Source organism: Polypterus senegalus, chromosome 6, assembly GCF_016835505.1.
Source record: "Polypterus senegalus isolate Bchr_013 chromosome 6, ASM1683550v1, whole genome shotgun sequence".
Lineage (NCBI taxonomy): Eukaryota > Metazoa > Chordata > Cladistia > Polypteriformes > Polypteridae > Polypterus > Polypterus senegalus.
Window position 1 is genome coordinate 98157478 of NC_053159.1, and position 25357 is coordinate 98182834.

Consider the following 25357-nt stretch of genomic DNA (forward strand, 5'->3'; position numbering starts at 1 on the left):
ATGGTTTTTAAGATTTATTTTCAACAAGTTAAAAAGACCACCAAGTCTTCCCTATGTAACATATATAAATACTAGGTATATTCAAATAAAAATTAACCAAACTTTATTTTGTAATTTCTACATTGACCTCAAAACATAAACTGGGAATTAACAACTAGCTTAGTCCAAATAGGAGTCTAATTAAAAATGAAGGTTGGTTGAAACATGGTCCCCCAGTTTAAGAACCATTGGAATACTACACTCTTAAATATCATGGTTTTTGGGTTCCTTGTAGAACTACTGCTTGACAAAGAACAGTTTCATTCTGGGAAGGGTTCTTTACATATCTAGCTGGTTCTTTGTGAGGTGCAAAATTTCCTAATATGTATCAAAATCTGAAACAGATTAAGAAAACTTGGACTTGGCCTGCTTAATTGCATGTAGCAAGGGTCCTTTTACAATCAAGATCCAGTGGTATTTCACATATCCGTTGGCAACTATTCATGGTTATTTATTGTATGAAGCCTGTTATGGATCAAAATAAACAAAAAGTTCATTTCAGAACCTTCATGTGGTTGGGTCGTTTGGGAACTAAAAATGGTTCCCTTATGAGATTGCCTTGAAGAATCACTCTGGCTCCTTTATTCTGTAGAGTGCATACAGCGTTTCTCACACATATAAAGCTTACAGGTGGGATCACCACTACAGAATATTTAACCGCTGCTGCTACAAAATAATTAATGAAAATACATAACCATAAATTCATGCCATGAAAACTACTCATGGAGAGTTTTCACGGTTTTCATTTTAGCAGAATCCGTTAAGGGAATTTGCCAGTACCCTTTTGTCATGTCAAGCATAGTTAAAAACTGAGCACTACCCAGCCTCTCAAGATCGTCAACTCGCGGCATAGGATAGGCATCAAATTTAGACACCTGACTGAGACGTTGGAAGTCGTTACAAAACCTCCACGTCCCATCTAGTTTAGGAATTAAGACGATTGGACTAGACCATGGACTATAACTTTCTTCAATAACGTCAATCTATAGCATTCGTTGAACTTCCAATTCTACTTCAGCTTTCTTTGCCTCAGGAAGTTGGTAGGGTCTTTCTCTGACAATAACCCCAGGGTCTGTGACAATGTCATGCTCAATCAGCACAGTGCGTCCCAGCTGTTCACTTACTACGCCATGCACGGACAGAACAGAAGATTCCAACTCACTTTTCTGTATGTCAGATAAATTCGCACCAAAATTAATGGGTTGATATTCTATGAAAAGGGAGCGTGGCTGACCAGAGGGAGGCTCCGCCTCTATCCGTCCATGGTTTCAGCAGGTTGATATGATAAACACGCTCGCTTGGCCGACGATTAGGTTGTTTAACTAAATAGTTGACAAGCCCTTTTCGCTCCTTAATTTCATAGGACCCTTGCCAATGTGCCAATAATTTAGAATGCGAAGTTGGAACGAGCACCATGACCTGATCCCCCAGAGTAAACTCACGGAGGGTGGTGTTACAGTTATAATAACGCGCCTGTGCTGCTTGAGCCTTTTCCATATGTTCTTTTAATACGGGACGAATTTTATTTAACCTATCGCGTAATTGTGCGATATATTCCAATATATTTGAGGTTGAGAGGACCTCCTCTTCCCATCCCTCTTTTAACATATCCAATAAACCTTGGGGTTGTCTTCCATATAGGAGCTCAAAAGGAGGAAACCCCGTGGAGGTCTGTGGAACTTCCCGATAGGCAAAGAGGATGAGGGGGAGTAACTGATCCCAGTTCCTCCCATCCTCGCTAATTACCTTGCGTAGCATCTGTTTAAGGGTCTGATAAAATCGTTCTACCAGCCCATCAGTTTGAGGGTGATAGACCGACGTTTTCAGATGTGTAATTCTGAGTAACTTAGCCACGTTTCTGAGGTGAAGGGGGTTCCTTGGTCAGTTAAAACCTCTTTGGGAATCCCCACATGAGCGAAAAATCCCTACTAACTCCTGTGCGATTTTTTTCGAATTGGCTGAGCGCAAGGGAACAGCTTCAGAAAAACGTGTGGCATAATCTACAAGTACCAATATATATTTATGACCTCGTAGCGAAGTTTCAATGGTTCCCACGAGATCAATTCCCACTCTTTCAAAGGGCACATCAATTAGGGGAAGAGGAATAAGAGGAGCACGGTCTTTCTTAGGAATCTGACGAATCTGACACTCTGGACATGAAGCGTAAAATCGTCTGACCTCCTCATTAATTCCCGGCCAATAAAATCTGAACTTGATTCGTTCTAAAGTTTTATCGATCCCCAAATGGGCTCAGAGTAAATGCGAAAGAGCTAATTCACACACCTGACGACGGTAGGTGCGGGGAATTAACAACAATTCTTTTATAACTCCCTCATGTTCTGCCACTCTATATAATAAATAATTTTTTATGGCAGAGTAAGGCATTCGTGGTGCAGACTCTGTGGACACAGGAGCAGTTTCTGTTTTTCTGCTATTATTTTGTGACCAATCTCGTCCTAAAATCACTGGATAGGGAGGATCTGTCATTACGGTCACTGGTGTAGCCTTCATGACGTCACCTACCGTAATAACACAGGAAGCAGCGCGATAGTATCGGGTGTCCCCATGTATACATTTTAGGCTAATTCTATGATTTAGCTATTGTCGCGGAAAAACAAAACGACGAGCAACAATAGAAATGTTACTCCCGGAATCAAATAAGGCGATCACTTTATAACCATTCACAATCACCACCCCTGTATACAGAGAAGATAGAGGGTTAACGACAGCACAATACCTCTCTCCCTTTCCCAGAGAACAGTCCATCAGCTCCGGTGTAGGGCAGGCAGTGTAGATGTGTCCCAGCCCTCCACACTTCAAACGGAGCGGAGGGGTGATGGCTCGTTCCTTCTTCTTAGCGGAGACATCAGACGTTTGTCGGGAGAGCTCATTAAAAGGCACACGAACCTGTCAGGTTTGGCGAGAGAACCGTTCTGATCCGCCCGATTTACAGACACCCCAATGGCGATCCACCACTTCGACCAGACTATCCAAGGAGGTTACCTCCTGTTTGCGGACCTGCTGGGCGAGATTATCTGGTAGCGCATTTATGAATGTCTCAATGGTCAGCAACTCAGCCATTCTTTGGGCACTGTTTACATCTGGCCTTAACCAGCTGCCCACTTTGCCCCAGACTTCGTACACTTGAGTACATATGGCTCTTTCGGGGTCAAATTTCTAGTCACGCCACTCCCTCGCCTGCTGTGCCGCAGATACACCGTAGCGTTTAAAGATTTCTTGCTTTAGTAGATCCTAATTGGATGCCTGCTCCTCAGACAGATCATAATAGGCTCTCTGCGCCTCCGCCTTCAGATAGGGAGCCAGAATGTATGCCCATTCCAACGGTGGCCAGGCATCCCTTTTTGCCGTTCTCTCGAAGATAAGAAAATAAGATTCTACATCATCTCCTTCAGTTAAATGGGTAAGTAGAGGAGGTACTGACCGTGAGGTCTCCGCTCGGACTGTCGCTGCTGCCTGTGCCTTTGCTTCAGCCAATCGGGTTTGAGTATCTCCCAGCTGAATCTTAACTTGCTGTAATTCGGCTGTGAGAGTGTTCAACATGCTGTTTAAGTCTTGTCCCTCTGTCATTTTCCAAGACAAATATCCAGCCGGCTATACCAATTGTGATAAATTAGTCACAAAGACAATCATAAAGGTTTGGGGAATGGCCCTGTATAATTTTTCGGTCAAGATGATAAAGAAACTTTCTATCAGACATTCAAAAAGCGTGGTTTGGTTCATTCGGTTTATATATGATCAGGAAATGATGGAAGCAGGAAGGGGCGTCATCTGCAGGAGCCGAAGTGATGTCATCATGATGGAGCTGGAAGTGACGTTATCTGCAGGAGCCGAAAATGATCCCATCATATTGGGATCTGAAGTGTATGGTGAACCAATTGAAATATGGTTAGTTGTGGGTATGGAATGATTATTTTTCTTCCTTCGTTCTGCAGGGTCAGAAAGAGAGGCATTAGCACCATCACACGACCCCCCATCTTGTAGCCATTCACTCACCTCTGGACCTTTTGATTGCCTCCTATTCGCACATGTGTGACAATATTATAATATATATATATATATATATATATATATATATATATATATATATATATATATATATATATATATATATATATCTATGTGACAGCCAACATATGAATATCACATATACTCAGTAAAGCCTATCAACATCTTTTATTTCTTTTACTTTATATTGACTTGTTGCAAGTATTTAAATAGAATCAAGCTTTGTGTTCAGATAGTGACACAGCCAAAAAACTTTTTTGTGGTATGCGTTTCCACGAGGCGATTTGTAAACTACAACTGTGCAAAATGCGATAACACAGGTTTTTACAGCTTATTGTGAATTTTTCCAAAGAAGTCTATTGCAACTTAATTTAATTGTTTTATCTTAATATTACCCCTGTGATGGCCATTAAATATTCGGTTGTATTTACTGTACATGCTGTGTGTTTGTAACAAGAACATTGTGCCCACCTACAGAAAATCAGTTTGAGTGTGTCATTGTAGCTATATTATAAACATTACTTATTCAGAACAATTTTTTTTTTTTTTAAATCTTTTTACATTTTTTTATTGCTATTGTTTGTTAATTTATTGATTTTATTGTTATTTATTAATGTTCTAAATTTCTTAGGTTTTTTTTTTTTTATTACCCATAATATTAAGTAGTGCTATATAAAGAACTAGCCAACCCGCGGCGTAGCATACGCTGCATCGTTATCGACATGAACAATCAACGAGGCTCACAGCTGCATATGGACTATAGCACAGACCAAAGCGAGTGAGGATGTGTTTGGTGACGTGTTGGGGGCGGGCACATGAGCAAGTAGTGTGCATGCCTTGAGAGTGAGGGTGGACACGTGAGGAGGGTGAGTTTTTAAGCACAAATCTAGTTAATTATACCATTGAATGCACAGCGTAATAGTAAACTAAATGTAAAAACATTGAATAACACTGAGAAAACCTTGAATAACAGAGAAAATGACCACTGCAAGAGTTTGTGTTATAGTGCTATGAACCGCTAGCTAAAAACACTTTTTTTTTATGACTTTTACGCACGGGGGAAAAAAATGAACATTAGAAAAATCCGTAATTTAATAAACAACCAAGAAAAGTAACATTGCAACAATGCACGTGTGTGTGTGTGTGTGTGTGTGTGTGCGTCTCTCTCTCTCTCTCTCGCGCCTGTGTGTGTGTGTGTGTCTCTCATGTGGACTGTAGCACAGATGAAAGCGACTGAGGCTGTTGTTGCGTGCGGGCACATGAGCAGGCAGTGCAGATGCCTCGAGAGCGAGGGTGCACGCAGGGGTTACAGTTGGTGGGCGGGGCTCTGTCGTGCGTATCCCATGGTCTTAGAGTTGGCGGGCAGGGCTCTGTGAGTTGACGGGCGTGGCTCTCTGTCTTGCTTGTGCTCGCTGTCATGCATGCCCTTAGTGAATTACATATATAGATATTAATAATCACATTAACTATTAATCAATTGATTTAAAACTATGTAAGAATCAAAAAACAATACAATCATAAAAACTACAATATAATGGAAATGGCCATGTGACAAAGACAGTGGCATTTTCCACAGGAAACCCTGTCCTTTATGGTTAAATTTGAAGAAAAAAAAAAAAACACCAAAAAGCAAATATGAAAGCTGCAAAAGCATATATGTCAAGAGGTGTACTGAAAAATGGAACTAAAGAACAAAGAAATGAAACTAAATTTTTAAAAAGAAGGAGGTAAAAACTCCAATGAAGTCAAGCGGATCAATAAAAACTATTCTGGTACAAACTCTCATTACAAAAAAAACAATTTCTGAGACAAACATGGAAATCTTTAAAGATAGGAAAAAGCAAATGCATTAATTAAATACTTCAGTAAAAGTTTTTACACAAGGCAAAATAAATTAAATGACTCAAGCATATATATATATATATTTTTTTTTAAAGGGTTTTAAATTTTTTAAATTGTAATGAAAGCTTTAGTAGGTGTGTTGAAGAGTTAAAATCCTTAGCTTTGAATGAAATTTACTGGTATTGTCATAAAATATATTCGGAAAACAACCCAGGAAACTTATTCTTGCAATTGGTTGATAGAGAAAAAAACCTACATACTGTACATAAATATAGCTCCCAGATGACTCAAAATACTGTTACACAACTGCAGTTTTTAAGAAGGCAAACAAAAATGTACATATGAAACCAGTACTGCTCATGACTGCTAGCATTAATTTAGAAGAAAGAAATATGCTTGACTTATTTTGATAGATAAAGGCCAAATATATCACACACTAAACACTGATTATTAAAAAAATAAAATAAAAAAATTGGTACATTGATGTACAAAAAGTCAATCCTGGATTTAGAAGCCAAAAGCATCAGCTGGAACTCCAGGACTGAGCTCTTACCTGGTTAATATACAGATAACAAAAAGTTGCAGGTAAGAGAAAGCACCATGTAGTGGAATGTCATCAGTCTGCTGTTACTTTATTAATAATTCAGCAATCCAAATATTGAGGCTTAACTGATGAAATGTTTAAATGGGACATGCTGAAGAAGCAAAAACAATTTCAGAAAGACACACACAATCATCAAACCTGGCTAAATACTTGGAAACCTCAGTTTAATGCATAAGGTGTGTCACTCACGTGTGCATGGGAGGCAGCACGGTCATCCGACTAATGCTGAAATGCAGGTATAGGAGCTGATCAAGTGTGCTAATGCCTTTTCTCCCATTCTTACAGGAGCAGTAAGAACTAATTTCCTTCCTCTTCTGGCTTCAGACCACACCCCTTGATGACCTCATATCCGTCCTTCCTGTCGCTCCACTATAAAAACACATTTGCTCTGCAGTCAGTCCTAGTTGGTGACTCTGTCTCGACAGACAACTCAGCGGAGTATCATGTAGCCTTTTTTTCCTTTCGAGAAACCTACAATATACGGGGTGGAACCTCCATACCTTTTTCCTGTGTTTGTCTCTCTTTACAAGTGCTACATGGAAACATATGGATAATGGCATTAATTATAAATGAAAGATTTGGAGATTAATGTTATTGTAATGTCATGTACTCAAACCTGGAAAAAGAAATATTCTGCTTGTTTGTATGATTACAGATGCAGTCATATCACATAAGTGACTTTTTTACAATAACTGATCATGTAAATTATATGGTCGCTTTTGTCAACACTACATAGTTTAATAATTTGAATATTATTGCATACAAAAATACAAATATTAATAAATTTGAAATAAAATGAAATTCCTTTTAAATTTTCCAAACTAAGAAATTTTTAAACCAATAGTCTTCAGGGAAACTTTCTAAACATTGCAGTAAAATGAATAGCAGGGACATAAAAGTAAATAAAACTTTAGGAACAACTTGTAGACCTCAGAGACACTGCAGAGGAGTACAATTCTGCCCATTAGCTTCACTAGACGTGAACAGCTGGTACAGGTTTGGTAAATAATGAGTAGTATATCTCTTTAAGCTAAATCCATGTACACCATGTTGTTTTTTTTTTTTTTTTCCCCTGTTTTCATTTGTGATGCTGTTCATGGCTGCTTCATTCATTGAAAGGCTCTGGACCCCCCCAACCTTTATTTATTTATTTTGCTTGGAGTGAACCCTTTTTCTATGATGATATATATCTTTCTATATGCATTATTTTCATAACCTCCCCCACTGAACTAAAATTAAAAAAAGAAAATAAATAAATATAATGAAGTGCCATGTGCATTCAGCTGGCCAAACCTTAACCAGTAGAAGCTGAATTTTAGAAATGAAGACACCATCTAGTCATTTCTCTTTGACAAGATGACAAGAATGCCCAGTGTTTTACGTCCTGGAAGGCTCCAGCATCCCTGTTTGAACCATGATGGACCCATGCCTTTGTCTTTCCCCTGCGCTCACTTTTAATTACTCATTTTGCATTCTGAATTTTTAATGTGACTTTCAGCTGTCACATTTTTTTCATTCCACGCCCTCAACGTTTAGTGTTTATTTCACACCTTTACTTTCCATTCATTTTACCATCTCACTTTCTATTGTTCATTTCACTCTGTGGATTTTTAATCTTCATTTCAGGCCATCTCTTTTTTGCTCTTTTCCTGAACTCACTTTTTATTGTCAAATTCATGCTCTCATTTTTTAATCTTCATTTTCCACTCACGGTGAAGCAGGAGCACATCAAATTTATTTTTGCCACCCACTTCTATAGATGATTCATTTTATTTAGCTTAATGCTATTTCTTTTCAAACAGAGAGAGGCAAGCATAACCAAATAATCACCTCTCTCTAATATCTACTTTGGAGCAGTTTTTCAGTATTTCATACCTTATTCATAAGAACCACTTTAAAAAGTGTGGAAATTAAAATGAATGGTTTTTGAATGCTTTATTTTAATATTGACATGCAAAGCTCATGACTGAACACTGAAAAATAACAGTTGGAAAAAATATCTTTGCAAAAAGCAATTGTAATATTGACCAAAGCTACTTTACTACGTGTGATACAATTACAAAAAAGAAAACAATTCACTCTATATTGTTTTAGAATACAATGATATTGTTGACTAAATTCTCATGCAGCTTGTCTTCCTACAGGGAAGAATGCAAGCTTACCATATAACCAACTCAGTCACCATAAAAATAGGTTCTCTTCCCATTTTTTTCACCCACTAAGTTTCAGTTCCTTTTATGCTCTTATTACAAAAGCCTTTCACGTTGCAGTTAACAAACAAAAACCAATTTGTTTTGAAAAGAACCACCCCAAGGAGGTCTTGAGCCCCTCTCAACATCATTTCATTTTAACTGATCTAAGATCATTTGAGTGCACTTTCTAAATTCAAAGCAAAAAGAAAAAGATTAGGGAAAACTATTTCAAAGGAGCCAAGTATATAACGCTCTCAAGCATTCAGGAAATCTGCTCAATTTCACATAAGGACATGTGTGGTTTTGCTTTCCTGTTTCATATTATGATCATTCGATGGGGTCTGATAGGATTAAGCCTTCCTGAGGGAAAAAAAAATGTTACCCAAAAATCAAATAAGCACATACAGTACAGTATAAAAATACCGACAGGCCTGCCTGTGTACCCGGCATTGATCAGATTTGTTTAAATTCAGATCACATGCCTGTGGCTTCTTGCAAGAATGTCATCCTCAATTTATTAATTTACTCCTTAGGAAAAACAACTCTGGGGCTAGATCTGCTGGAGTTTAATTCAATTAATGTGTACTTTACCAGATGGGCAAGAATATGTTGCAAGGGCATGCAAATCAGATTTCAAAGGAGCAGATTTTACTGCAAGAACTACTCATCAATATAATATTTTATCTGGCTATACAGTATATTCTCCAGCAATTGGCAATGTGCTTTTTTTTAATCCTTACTGTTCTTTCCAAAAATAAAGTCTCATTCAAGACTGATTCTGGCCTTGTGTTTAAATACTGTCATGCGAGACACAGACAGGTACGCTAATTGATAGATGGATGGACCTTTCATAACTAACCCTAGTGTAGAGCATTAAGTGTTATAGTATAAAATTAAGTCTACCATCAGATGAAAATGCAAAATCCATGGGTCTTTGCAAGCACTAAAAGGAATCAGCTAAATAAGTTTTATAAGTAGTCACAGAGACAGGTTCCATCTAGTGTATACTAAAATAACAGATAAACATTCATGACTTGAACCTTTGGAGAAGGTAGCCCACTTTACAGGCCTAATACCTAATTATAAAGAAGTGTTCGTGCAGCACTTCATAGAATACCAGTCATATTTCCGCTTAAAAGTCTTTCAGTTTGCTTCAATTTGATCTGAAAGGGCAACAATGAAAGACAATACGAATATCAGACATCACGCGAGTTGAAGTGTCACACACAGACTTACATTTAAATGATTTAGACATAAGCACACAAAATGCTTTAAAGTATATGAGATACATCGCAGGAAACACCCCCAAATGCAGAATTTAAAATTAAAGAGGATTAACAGGTCAGTAGAACCATTACAGACAGATCTGTCGGAATTAGGCTGATTATGTGCCAGATGACATTTAATGTAAATAAACACAGAAGTTAAAATACTGTATACTAGCTGTCCCCCACGGTTCCGCCCATGTAGTAGTGAAACAGGACACACTTTAAAAATCAATAAAAAAAATAAAGAAAAAGGTAATACTTTGTATTGAGAAGAATTTATATTTATAGTTTTCATATCCAAGGGCCTCTTGATATACAATATTTTTGGTTTTGCTATCATGGGCCAGAATGTAGTTGCCACTGTATCTGATCATGTCTAGCTCTGATGGAAGAGTGTCCCCCGAGTGTGGAGAAGAGCAAGTGACTGTGATATCTCTGCCAATGAGCATGTACCCTCTAAAACACACATAGGTGTGATCTCTCTCTCAAAAACGTCAAATGTTACGCTTTAACAATCTCTAGATGATAATGTCTACTGAACAAACATGTATCGCTAGATAAGCAGAGGCAAGGTACGCTCCAACACGTGGCGTGAGGTAGAGCGACTTGAATGGAGGCTGGCGTGTGAGTGAGGAAGGCCCCAGCTGGCTCCCTACTCCTGGGGTCTCCCCTCCCCATCCCCTTGGCCCACAGCCTGTCACTCAGATTTGCATGAATAAATTGGTGTTGCGACCGAACTATGATACTTAACGCATTGAGAGAAACCCAATCTAAATCCGTTAAGTAGTTCACTCATGAAAAGCAGACAGAAATACGGACAGGCGTTGGATTTTATATATAGAGAGAGGATTACACATTATGGATCTAAAATCTGACCAACAAAACACTTCAAAGTCATTGTGAACTCATCTCTCCACACATCTGAACAATGGTACTGAAGCAATAGAACATCAACAGATGTAGGGTTTGATGCCATGATGTGTCGAGTAAAAACCAGGGAAGTGATTTTAAAATGTACAGGTGGGCTTGTAGAAGTGGCCTACAGAACCCATGACAGTACTGTGGTTGGTGGTAGCATGCGTGACCACTATACCAGCTTAATAATTGCAAAATATCTTTCCACAAAATAAATAGTGACAGCAGGCTAACACTGATTAGATTGTAGTCTGCCATCTTGTTCTTTCTGTGTTCTGAGCCCCTATGGTCATACGAAAAGACAATTTCCCCTCTGGGATAAATAAAGTATATCATCATCATTTATGCAAAAAAAATACTGGTGATGTGCGATGTACACTGCTTTTGGAACTGTAAGCTTTTTTGGAAGAAAAATAGGTTACCATCGATTTCCTGCTTGATCCTCTTAACAACCAACCTATGATTAACTTTTTTTATCAAATTAAAATGTAACTAAATGGATTAAGTGTATACTGCACTGCTCAAAAGTCAATGTGATAAGAAAAATGGAGAAAAGGCTTCAACACGGAGCATAATGGGATGCAAGACACCTACAGATGCGTGCTGTCTAACTAACTGCACATGAAAAACATGGAAGTATTCTTTCACAACAGTGTTTTGAAAGTATGAAACATGCTTTTAAAACAAGAAATTCACAAACGGCCTTTCTTCTTAAACAGGGGCATATACCCTGTAAATCTTACAATTACATTCAAACAAACTGCAGGACAAAAAGCGCAGTGAGTAGTTGCTCTGTCAAACATCAGGGTGGGCAGGTGACCCACTGCTTTTCAACACTGACAGGTTGTTTTTTCATCTCATCTCGGCGGCTAAAGCAATTTTGAATAAATCGCAGTTCAAAACCTTCCAGTTTTCATACATCAAAGCCAGGTTTATTTTTGTGTGCACAATAAGATTAATTGATATTTGCAACACTGGGTTGGGTGTGTTTTTAGTTCAAATATTTGGCGGTTTACATTTTCTGGTTTCTCTGCAGTGTACTTGTGAATTGAACTTCAAGGTACAAGAGTTATGTTATGGTATGATACAAAGTGTTTTGGGTGATAACGTTTTTAAAGAATAAAAAAAGCATTGCTGCAATGTGTGTTCAAACAGAAATCTTGTAGAAAATTAATTCACATGACAGACAAACACTATCAAGTACCACATCTGACTTCCCGAGAACTGTGCCTCCTTATTCTGACCTACAGTACACTCCTCTCTGAAGCACCTTAAAATACAAACATATACACCCACACAATACAAATCACAGTTGCTCGACTTCCTGAATCCCACCTAATTCAATTAAGCATCATGCAGGAGCAGAACCTATTCTGGCAGCAGTGGGCATCAATCAACAATCTGGATGGACTGTCGGGAAGTTACAGCGCCCACTCACACAGGCACACACACACACACATACACTCTCACAATGGGCCCAATTATAGATGCTAATTAAACAAATACACGTCTTGGGATATATAAGAAGAACCGGAGTATCTGAAGTAAAATCTATATAAGCACAGACAGTATGAAAAAACTCCACACAGAAATTACCGTATATACTCTCATTTAAGGTCTCCCGTGTATAAGTCGGGGCTTGATTTTACTGTATAATTTCTGTTATTTTATAATATCGGTCGTACAATTCGAATGCACAAACCTCACGCTATTGGTCCAAGAGATTATGATATGCGAACGCCCACCTAAGAGAGTAACCACAGAGCGCACTGCCTTTTTTTTTCCCTATGTATTGTGCCTACGTGACCACACAGTAATACCCAAACTATTCCGAAGCGACGTTTGCACTGTTTTGTGTATCTCACACCCTCATACACCTTTATCATAAGAGCATCCCTTATCAACAATGGAGTGTTTGAACAGAAGAAAATATGAAGCTGGTTTTAAATTAAAAGTCATTGAAGTGGTGAAAGAAATTGGTAACTGCGCTGCTGCAACAAAATTTGCTATGTGTCCGAGAAACTGGTGCAAGATTGGAGGAGACAAGAAGATGTTTAAAAAAAAAATAATAATCAAGTGCCGTATTTTTGAACAGGCATATAAGTTGAGGTCTGATTTTATGATCATTTTTTCAGGTTTCGAGACCCGACCTATACGCGAGTATATACGTAATTTGACACAGAACTGGAACCCACAACATTGAAACCAGGAGGCAGCCATTGCACCACCGTGCCACCCACCAAAGATGAAATGCAATTACATCAGCAGTGCTTAAACTATAAGAAATACCCTTATGTATATACTTACAGTATGTTCAGATTTGACCACAGGATTAATGCAGTGGATTATAAACTTAAATTCAGTCTGGAAGCTCCTTATGCCATTCATTATCAAAAATTCTAAACAAAATTTGTTGTTAAAGCTTATATCCCACAGATAAAAAAAGACGGGTATGATTTCTTTATTTCATAAAACAGTTGACATAGATTGGCTGCCACCCCAACCAGCCCATACCCAGCCAGGATGTCCTTGTGATGGATCGTTCACACGGATGGATGGGCATCCCAGCTGGGACAGTGGATGTTACCTTTTCTGGTTGGGATAACATTATAATAGAAGGACTGCCTCCCCAGGTCATTTCCTCCCCAAGTAGGCTGGGTGGCATTATACCATTGATAGGATTCCTGGGTACACACCCGTAGTGCTGCATGCAAGTTGTAGTCCTGATGAGCAGCCCTGCTCTATTCCTTGGGTGCTGCAAGAGGAGGCTGCTGGGAGGAAAGTCCCCTGTCCTAAAGAGTTTCCGCTTGTCCCGGAAGTGCATCCTAGGTACAATTTTGCAGCACTGGAGGTATACCCTGGTCTGCCTTAGAAAAATCTAGACAAGAACAGGCCATTCAACCCAACAAAGCTCGCCAGTCCTATCAACTTAATTCTTCTAAAAAAGCATCAAGTCTAGCATTGAAAGTCCCTAAAGTCTTACCGTCTACCACACTACTTGGTAGCTCATTCCAAATGCCTATGGTTATCTGTATAAGGAAAAACTTCCTAATGTTTGTGAAAACTCTACCCTTCACAAGTTTCCAGCTGGGATCCTGTGTTCTTGATGAGGTCAAGGATGTGGGAGCTAGGAGAGGAGGAAGACAAAACACACCTTGGAAGAAATGGAGTGGGGAAAAGAAATACAGCTGTGGTGATTTTGGTGGAAAAGAGGTCTTGTGGAATGTAAAAATAAAAACCTGTCCTAACAGCACTGGACCATGTAAGGCAGAAAGTAATTGTGCAAAGCACACACAAACAGCAGGTGGACAGATTCCCAGAAGCCTTAGGAAGCATTGCTAACTAATGCACAGACCGCAGTGCAATGGTCAGTTAGGGTGGAGTGGTGGCTCTGTGGCTAAGGATGTGTGCTGGTATCTGGAAAGTTCAAATCCTGTTGCTGCCAGAAGGGATCCTTCTCCGTTGGGCTCTTGAGCATGGCCCTTAACCTGAAAATTGTTCCAGAGGTGCTGTACAATGGCTGACCCTATGCTCTGACTCCCAAAGGTCATGTGAAAAGACAATTTTACCTTAGGGATTAATGAAGTATATTCATCCATTTTCCAACCCGCTGAATCCAAATACAGGGTCACGGGGGTCTGCTGGAGCCAATGCCAGCCAACACAGGGCACAAGGCAGGAACCAATCCCAGGCAGGGTGCCAACCCACCGCAGGACACACCAACACACCAAGCACACACTAGGGCCAATTTAGAATCGCCAATCCACCTAACCTGCATGTCTTTGGATTGTGGGAGGAAACCCACGCAGACACAGGGAGAACATGCAAACTCCACGCAGGGAGGACCCAGGAAGCGAACCCGGGTCTCCTAACTGCGAGGTATATCAAACCAAAATAAAAAAAAAAAATCTATTCAATGTTCTTTTTATTCTTGTAACTGTATTTACAAAATAATTTATTACATATGCAAGTTCCTGAAGTAGTATATATTGCTATGTGTTGTAATTGCATTTGTTATAGTCTAAGGCTGAAACAGTCGTCTTCAATCTTGCCATGCATCCATGCATTCATCTATTTTCCTGACCTTGAAAGTGTATTTGTGGAGAACATTCCTATTGTTTTCCTTTACTGTTAAATTAAAAGCTAGGATCATTTTAAAAACATTGAACTACAATGTTGACATATATGTAGTGCACTACATCTGTGCAAGAATATCTTGCATCATATACAGTACATCACAGCAACATCTCACATCAGTCAATCCAGATTTATAAGATAAGGAGGAGAAGGCCAAACGTGCTACCATACTCACAACTACAGACATCTGAGGCTTGTTATTGGCAATTTTATAAAGACAACTGAAAATCATTTAAAGGTGGTCTAAAACTACTGCCTAGTGATATTTTTTAAATGATGCAGTGAAGGGGTGGGAGTTATCCTATATGAATGTAAATATGTTTTTGCTATGGAACTGCTATAGAAGAATTCTGTGATCTCATACTGGACCTGTAAATAGCTACTAGCCAGAAGTGTCAAATGTTTTTAGATTTTTTTTTATTTTTTTATTTTTTTTTTTTTTTATTTACAGGTAATTTTGTTATTTGTCCTTTATCATACCATTTTAATCCTCTTAGAACAGATTTTCATAATAATACGGGGACTGTGCGCTAATCTTGCATTTGTAATATTTCAGAACTGTCTTTATAAAATGATGCTACTATAAAGCAATTTACACATTTGTTTTGGTAAACAGCTCTTTGACTAGTGTAGTATTTATATTTACATATATATATATATATATATATACACACACACATATACATATACATATATATTTTCATATGAAAAGGTTTGGGAACCCCTCTAATTCTTTGGATTTTTGTTTATCATTGGCTGAGCTTTCAAAGTAGCAACTTATTTTTAATATATGACAAGCCTTATGGAAACAGTAGTATTTCAGCAGTGACATTAAGTTTATTGGATTAACAGAAAATATACAACATGCATCATAACAAAATTAGACAGGTGCATAAATTTGGGCACCCCAACAGAGATATTACATCAATATTTAGTTGAGCCTCCTTTTGTAAATATAACAGCCTCTAGACGTCTCATATAGCCTTTGATGAGTGTCTAGATTCTGGATGGAGGTATTTTTGACCATTCTTCCATACAAAATCTCTCCAGTTCAGTTAAATATGATAGCTGCTGATCATGGACAGCCTGCTTCAAATCATCCCATAGCTTTTCGATAATATTCAAGTCAAGGGACTGTGACGGCCATTCCAGGACATTGTACTTCTCCCTCTGCATAAATGCCTTTGTAGATTTCGAACTGTGTTTTGGGTCTTTGTTTTGTTGGAATGTCCAACCCCTGCGTAACCTCAGCTTTGTGACTGATAATTGAACATTATCCTGAAGAATTTGTTGATATTGGGTTGAATTCATCCGACCCTTGACTTTAACAAAGGGCCCCAGTCCCTGAACTAGCCACACAGCATGATGGAACGTCCACCAAATTTGACAGTAGGTAGCGGGTGTTTTTCTTGGAATTCGGTGTTCTTCTTCCTCCATGCAAAGCACTTTTCGTTATGACCAAATAACTCAATTTTTGTCTCATCAGTCCAAAGCACTTTGTTCCACAATGAATCTGGCTTGTCTAAATGAGCATTTGCATACAGCAAGCGACTCTGTTTGTGGCATGAGTGCAGAAAGGGCTTCTTTCTCATCACCCTGCCATACAGATGTTGTTTGTGCAAATTGCGCTGAATTGTAGAATGATGTACTGATACACCATCTGCAGTAAGATGTTCTTGCGGGTGTTTGGTTACAGACAACCCACAGATCACCTTCATTCTCACAATCCTGTATTTTTCTTGATTTAACAGCAACTGTGCCTGTGGCCTTCCATTTCCTGATTACAATCCTTACAATTGAAACTGACAGTTTAAACCTCTGAGATAGCTTTTTGTAGCCTTCCCCCAAACCATGATACTGAACAATCTTTGTTTTCAGATCTTTTGAGAGTTGCTTTGAGGATCCCATGCAGTCACTCTTCAGAGGAGAGTCAAAAGGAAGCACAACTTGCAATTGACCACCTTAAATACCTTTTCTCATGATTGGACACACTTGTCTATGAAGTTTACGGCTTAACGAGCTAATCCAACCAATTTGGTGTTGCAAGTAATCAGTATTGAGCAGTTACATGCATTCAAATCAGCAAAATTACAAGGGTACCCAAATTTTTACACAGCCAGTTTTTCACATTTGATTTAATTTCATACAACTAAATACTGCTTCACTAAAAATTCGTGTTCGGAAAACACCCCAGTATTCAGATGTGCCTAGGAAATGAAGAGTAATGAAGAATTCCTTGTTAAAAGTAGAGTAAATTATTATGCAGGCTGAGAGGGGTTCCCAAACTTTTCCATATGACTGTATATTATAATAAATATAAATAAGTAGTAGTGTAATATTGTCTTGTGCACAGAGCAGAGTCCTGAGGCAAACTAAAATTAAAACAAAACATTTTTGAGGCATGATTTTTTTAAACTGTGCATTTCTTTGTGAATATAAAATAGATGAATGGATGATCCTGTGGCAGACTTGCGCCTTTTACTTACTTATGACACTCTTGGGCAAAACAATACATTATAAAGTAGAAGGTTATTTTCATTTGGCAGCTCTAAATTGGCCTGGTATGAATGATTATAGCTGTGTGTGTCCACATACTCTGTGATAAGCTGGCATCCATTTAAAGCTGCTACCCACTTTGCACCCAATGCTGCCATTATAGTGAAAAATGTAGCTCCCCATGAAAATCAGAGAGCTCTGTACTTTGAAATGAATCTGTGTGGACTCTTGTTTTAAATTTGAACAAAGTAGGTACCCAAGATGGATAGATATCCATTATATATGCACAATATGTGTTTGTACCATATATACGCATGGAGCTGTGTGTGTGTATGTGGTATATTAAATAGTTAATACCAATGGCGCTGAAGTATATTTCTGCAAAACGTTAACAATTTACTGTATAATGCATTTTCAACTTAATCGATGTTCTAGCATTGGATTACTTACATCTTAATCCTACAGCATGCTGAAACCTCACTCTCTATGTATTCCTGTAAAGCTGAGGTACTGGTATGTCTTATGCCATCAAAACTTATGTAGAGCTTATGTCAGCATCATGGGATCCAGTGTAGGAATTAAACCTGGAAGACACACTCCAAACACCCCTTCTGGTAATCAACCCATGTAAAAATACTGAGATCCCCGACGATAAAAACGCCCTGTCTCAAAATATAATCTAGAAAACTAAACAAATACATAATGTCAATATTTCATTTACTGTTGTTGGTCTCAACATCCTTGCTGAATCTCTTTCTATTGTCCCAAGTAGAGATAAAGCACATGAGCAGGCAATGTTAGTGCTTGCAAGGAAATCATACATTTTTGAATAACACAAGTGACACTACAAGAGTGTTTGGTGGCATCATTTCATAAACATTCTTGTAGCATAACATATTAAGACTTTAATTTTTTTTGAAAAAGGGTTAAACATTCATCTTATATTTTATGTTCTTTCTGATATTATGATGCCTCCCTCACATCAAAATGTAACTCAAAATATGGCAAAAATGTGTGTATGAGAAAAACCTACCTGAAACAAAAAATAGTTCTAATGGCAAAACATACAGAATAATCAGGGCCCAATCTAACAAAAGACAATATAAAATAGTCATTTTTTTTTTTGTTTTTTTTTAATTCTGTTAGTTTTAGAGACTTTATATGTGACAACTATGTGTTAAAAAAACAAGATTATTTTGTGCTGTCCTGATTGATCTACCTATCACATACAAGATCATTATAAAGTGGTGCAGTTTTAAGTTATTACTTCAGTACCTTCTGTTGTATGCAGGACAAAATCAATCTGTAAAGAACATTGTAAAGCATGATTCATCTATTTCATCATAGTTTATTAATATATTTGTAATGGTTTATAAATTTTAAGTGAGTTCATTACTGTTTTCAGAATTACAATCGACCCATGTCTTCAATGAAAGAGAAAGTAAACTGTACCCTGTGGCTGTGGCTGACCAGTCATCGTGGCCCAAAGAAGATTTAGAACCCATCACGAGAAAGATGCACCACACAACTAAACCACATTATTTAGATGAATTTTGGACTTAGATAACTAATGCGATTACTGAAAATCAACTGCAAAACATATTTACAGAGCTTCGGAAGCGTATCGCAGTTTGCATACATGGCGATAGTGGACAAGTTGAAAATTTATGATTTCACGAATACATTTATGTAAAAATTTGGCAATTCCTTCACTTACCCTTTTTACAGATTCGCTGTATCATGTATAGAACTGACATTATGATTATTTGAAACTGAAGCAGGACTTCACAGTGACCCTGTATTTGTGGCTAGAACTAATTTCTCTCTGTTGTTCTTAGCTTATAGGTGGTTCTATTGCTTGGGTCATCCTTTTAAAACAATAAACACACCTATTTAGATGCACTGTAATCCAGCAATCCTGGACCAATCAACTGGCACCCCGGCCATGGTTGGTTCCTGCCTTGCACACAATGCTGCCAAGATAGACTCTTGCTTTCCATAAATCTTAAGTACACAAGGAATTATGAAAATGGAAAGATGGCTTAATGGGCGATTATCAACGGATCACCTCGGCCTTTAACTGTTTCTAAGAATCTCCAGAAGAGCTCATTTGAAAGGTGCAAGAAGACATGCTGTACATACACACTTTATCTAAAGAAAAACAAGTGAAGAACATTACACCTAAGTTATGTAATATTATGAAGGATCATATTTCATTGCCTGAGTAAGCCATTAAGTATTAAAGAGAATTTTAGTGGATTTTCTTCTCCCACCTCTTTTTTTTTTTTTATCTATTCACTGTCCAAATATGGGTCATAGAGGCTGGAGCCCCACTCTGGTAGAACGGAATGAAAGGCAGGAAACAACCTGGATGGGACACCTTTCCAGCAGAACCCAACATTACTTTCAATGTATTTTTATAAAACAAACTTTAACTAGTGCTGCACATTATTGCAAATATTGTACACTTAAAATTAAACATCACATGGAATAAAAACACTAAAAAAACAGCAACATGTGGGATTTTATATTAAAACAAATAATAATCTTAAAGAATCCAAATATCGATAAACAAGTGACAAGAAAAAAATAATCAACTTCCAGAATTGCTAACCTCCCTTATTGTTGATTTCCCCGATTGTTTTCCCGTTGAATTCATTGCCGGTTTTGTCAGTTGCACACCATTGTTTTGTTCTCTGCGTTATTGGTAAACGAAGACAAATCAGTTTGCGACATCTCATTATTAAAGTCACACAAACAATAACGGTGGACTGAAAGGCTGGCACGGATATCTAATATTAAAATCTGCTTAACCCCTTACTACACAACGAACATGGAGGTATTTGTGGAGTCACTGAAGCAGGGCGCTATATAGTCTCAATTGAGTACTGACCATCAAATCAGGTTTTCCGAGCTAATAGGCACTGAACCTTTGAAAATGTTCAAGGAAAACATCAAATCAATTACTGAAGGTTTTCGCTTGCATTTGCTTACTGGCCTGATAAGTACTTTCCAGTGGAAGGCGCTATATTGTAATTAATGAGGTTAGGTCGCTCGTATAAACGCTCCGAAGGAGACACGCGGATGTGTGTGGCTTGAAGCACCGATATGCAAATGAGGACGGCTGTTGACAGTTACGGGCACGTGAAGCGAGCCGGCTGCATCAGAGTCCCGGTGGGACGGCACTGCAGACAGGCGATTCGGATCTAGGCTAAGAACAACAGAGGTAAACAACGCAGGCTCAATTACTGCCGTATTCTCTTCTATATTCTCTTTATTCTCGATTGCCGCCCCAACCCCTTGATAGGCAACTCCCCTGTTCTAAACGCGCAGCAGCAAGCCATAGAAAAAAAACTCAGCAAGGGGATCCCCTTAACCCCATCGTTCCTTTTTGCGTTCTTTTTTCCACGATCATCTACAAAACACATAAACATACGCCTCCAAAAAATTATAATCCTGGCAGATACAATTGAGTCACGTGTCCCCAGGAACGCTTCATATCTGGTATTTTGTTTATTTTTTTGTCTAAATGAAAACGAAAATGCCCAAATGGAAAATATGAATTGTAACATGTAAAAACTTACCCAAAATGGGGAAAAAAGGAACAATCGGGTACAATCCCAAACGCTGCAATCCCGGAATAGCAGAGGTGGGGGAGGCAAATGCCTCCTTCTGTGTGGATAATCCGACCCAAACGACTAGAAGCGTCTTTCCTAAATGTGCTCCCGGGCCGCAGGTTTAATCCGGCACATCCCGAGCGGCTGTCCCCGTCACTCAGTGTGGCCCGCGGCACCTCCGGACCGGATTACCGCTCCCCTTCCCCTTCTCTTCTCTTTAGTGGTGCTCGGCGCCCCCTTTTTCCTCTCTTTGTTCTGTAATCCAGTAAAATTGAAACTCATTCGCCCCTCCGCTAATCCCAGCCCAACTCAACGCCATCCTCTATTGGCTGTAATTTACATACAGGATTAAGGAACCTCTGGAGCATCGCGGGGGAAAACGGGCGCTCGGCTCACGCGCGCCACAATGAAACGCCGATAATAATTGCAGCGGACGGCTACAAAAATGGGAAAACATGAGAGAGAAGGCAAAGCGAGAAGCAGAAGGAAACCGAGCGACTTCAGCGCCTGCCAAGCGAAAGAGCGCCTACCCGCCGCGTGTGGATTAGGATTATTGTCCCCGCCGCTGTCAACAATGGGCGGCTTGATTTGGGAGCTGCTCTCGCTCTTGCGCCGGTTTATTGCTGTAAAACTAATCATCTTTAGGAAATGTTATTCTCATGATGTTGTTTTGTTAAATATATTGCTGTATTCTTGTTGACAGGTCTTTGGGAATTATGTTTGAAACACACGGGCTCATTTTGGTTTTTATTTTTAACAGAGTGGATCATTTAATATAATATTGTAGTCATCATTGTGAATAAGCATTAAACCCGTTAAAACCCCAAAAGATAGTGTGGATTTAATCCTGAAAAAACCCTAAACCTGCATCAGCTCCTAGTTTAAAAAAATAAAACAATGGCTTTGTAGGTTACTTTGAGTAAAGGTAAAATATACCAAAATACAAGGATCCATCCATCCATTATCCAACCTGCTATATCCTAACTACAGGGTCACGGGGTCTGCTGGAGCCAATCCAAGCCAACACAGGGCGCAAGGCAGGAAACAAACCCTGGGCAGGGTGCCAGCACACCGTAGAATATACAAGGATAATAAAGTTTATTTTAAAAAGGTGAGATGGCATGGATGTGCAGCGAGCAGCCACACTGCTTTCACTCTGGGGTTTACCTGTCTATGGTAGCTTGTCCATTTGCCCAAAAAATCATCCATCCATTATCCAACCCTCTATATCCTAAATACAGGGTCACGGGGGGGTCTGCTGGAGCCAATCCCAGCCAACACGGCGCAAGGCAGGAAACAAACCCTGGGCAGGGCACACACACACACCCCAAGCACAATTTAGAATCGCCAATGCACTCAACCTGCATGTCCTTGTACTGTGGGAGGAAACCCACACAGACACGGGGAAGACATGCAAACTCCACACAGCGAGGACCCAGGAAGTGATCCAGGGTCTCCTAACTGCGAGGCAGCAGCACTACCCACTGGACCACCGTGCCTCCCCCAAAAATCATTCTTCATCTAATCTCCCATCACTCTGTGCTGGCCTTTTCAAACCACCAGATTCAGTACACATCTACCATAAGACATCTTAACACTCAGACATTAAAGGTCAAGAGGTCTGCCTCAGCCCCCATTATAAAAGAATTTCATTTGCGCCATAAGAATTTAGCAGTCTCTGAAGAGCTTCACAGCAACTGCTTTGTTATCCATTAAAGGGAAAATCTATACTACCCCAGAATGGATGGGAGAACACTGTTCTCCTGATTGTCCTTCCTGGACATGTCTTAAGAGTGAGCAACCAGGCCTTATGCTGCCTTTCATCTGAAGTGGGAAGTCGGAATGTCCAAGTTCCTGGTTGGAATATTCAGCTGGAGTGCCCCCTTAAGTTGGGTTTCCAACTCAGAAACTCAGGTGTGGTATTTCATGTGTGACTTTGTCCGACTTCAGATCATGATGTCAAGATGGTGACTCACATCACAAACCTTAGTGAAAACTGTAGTATTATACTGTGTATTAGCACTTCTGTTTATTTGTGCCTCATTAAATCAGACATATATATAGTACTGTTCAACTTCTATCTGTAGACATCTTGCTATGGTGTTTGGATATGCAAAATACTGCATAATCCATTGCTATCAAATGCTATTTATTCTGAAGGAGCAAACACAACAAGGGTTTTCCTACATGCATCCTTGTTGGTTTTACTGGAACGTGGTCAACTCGGGTTTGACGTCATTCTGACTTCCGAGGTAAATGGAGTGCAGCATTAGCTTCTCCAGGTAGAGACCACATGCCACCATATGCAGGCCTACAGATATTGCAACCTGTTGCCAGCAATTTCTCACTTCACTTTTTCTCAAAACAGAATGGCACCTACTAATGCACTTGCTTTCTAGCACCCTGTTATAAATATTATATATAAATATTTTGTTATTCTGGTTGTTCTCACTGTCCAGAAGTGCTGCCTCTCTGAAGATCTAGGTCCATCTCTAGTGTGCCAAATGTTCTGCCACTTGTATTTCTAGTTGCTTTGCACCTGCCAGTGTGGGTCACACTTTTCCATGGCACTGTGCAGTCTTGCCAGTGCCCATGCCCTTAAAACCTCCTGCTACCCAAGCATCTTATCACGCATATTGTGGCCTTTACTCTCCCGTGGGGTGAGAGATGGCCATCCGCTGCATATTCTGTAATTGTACCCGGGTTCTTCATAGCTTTATTTCTGCAGCTGTTACAAGAGAAATGAGACAGCTTCATAATTAAGTTAACAACATTAACAAAATAAAATATTTATTTTTCATCAGAATTAAAAATAAAATGTCTGCATTAAGGATCTTTCCAATCAGAAAGTACAATAGTAATTCTCTTTTCTGGTTATCAATTACATTTAGTGGCTAACTGTCCTCACGTAATCTCTATACCTTCCACTGATGCCATTACCCTTGAGCGTGTATTTTGATTAGGAGATGGAGACATCCAACACTAAATAAAAGTAGTGCAGGAGACGGAGTGTTTAACTATAGTGTCCCAACACCTTCTAATGATCACCCATTCACAATTAGAGATGCCACTTTTAGAAATCAGTGGTCTCTGCATTTAAATCACAGCTCCTGACCTGTTATTTTAGCATTGTGTTCGGACGGCATTTTTGCCTGTTGACAGCTGTAATTATGGCAAGAATCATGACTGGCTATTACTTGAGTCCCACAAGTTATTTTTCTCTTTTTTAGCCCTGGTTGGCAAAACCCAATGCTTGAAATGGAATTTCACAGTAGATGGAACGTAGAACCATCACTGGTTAACAGACTGAGTGTCAGATCATTGTACAGTACAATAGCGTTTAAATCATTTATAATAGCCAGCACCATACCAAACTGCAGAATACATGGGGAGGGGCTGCTCTTGGGGGGCAGAAAGGTCATTAGGCCTATGTCAGATAAACTGTGACTTTGTCCTCTCTTACTTGTTTGTATAGTACAAACTGTAAAACTCTTAACGTGCACAGTTGTGCCCTTATCAGACATGTTGTATAAGTGTTTGATTTGCAAGTCCATTAACACAGGTATAACAAATTTAGCCCACAGGTAACCACAGAGGCGTAGCTACGGTTTTCAGGCACCCGGGGACAACTGAAAACTTTGCGCCCCCTCCTGTTTGCCAAAATGCAATATGAAAGGGAGAGAAAATTTTTTAAAATGTATTTAAAATAATAGTATTTTAAGAAAAAAATTTCATATAAGTCTCCAAAAATAACGCCGCCTCGTGTTCTTTAAAATCTAAATCCGTCGTTAGTTTTTGTAAGAAAAAATTCATTTTCTGCATTTAAAAATGATTTTAAAGAAAGTATATAGCAAATTATAAACCAAAATAATTATATATTTATAAAAACTGCATGACTTACAATTTATTCATATGAAAATATGATGGGGAAACATCTAGACTTTTGCAGCCATCTACTAGAATACTTCACAATCAATTTTCTATCAAACACATAAACACAAATCACTTGGCACACAGAAATGGCGTTTGCACCACTTAGACAATGATACACTAATGCCTCATGTCAGTAGCGCGACCTGTTTAATAACGTCAAAAATGTTTCTGGGTGGGAGTCAAGCATGTTAGAGTAGTAGAGGGAATAAATTATTGTCTGTTGGGTATATAGAACTAATACGTGCTTCGAAATCAGAAAGAGACAAAAAACTGATGGAGTGATGGACT

General features: G+C 39.0%; 1 protein-coding gene across 1 annotated transcript in view; it reads right to left on the reverse strand.

Moving 5' to 3' along the window:
• The window catches only part of gtf2ird1 (GTF2I repeat domain containing 1), a 104323-nt gene extending 82610 nt beyond the window's left edge, over positions 1 to 21713 (reverse strand). Inside the window, exon 1 of the mRNA XM_039756631.1 lies at positions 21104 to 21713. The gene's annotated coding sequence lies outside the window, so the exon portion shown is untranslated. The remainder of the gene's footprint in view (positions 1 to 21103) is intronic.
• Between the last annotated feature and the right edge of the window lie 3644 nt (positions 21714 to 25357).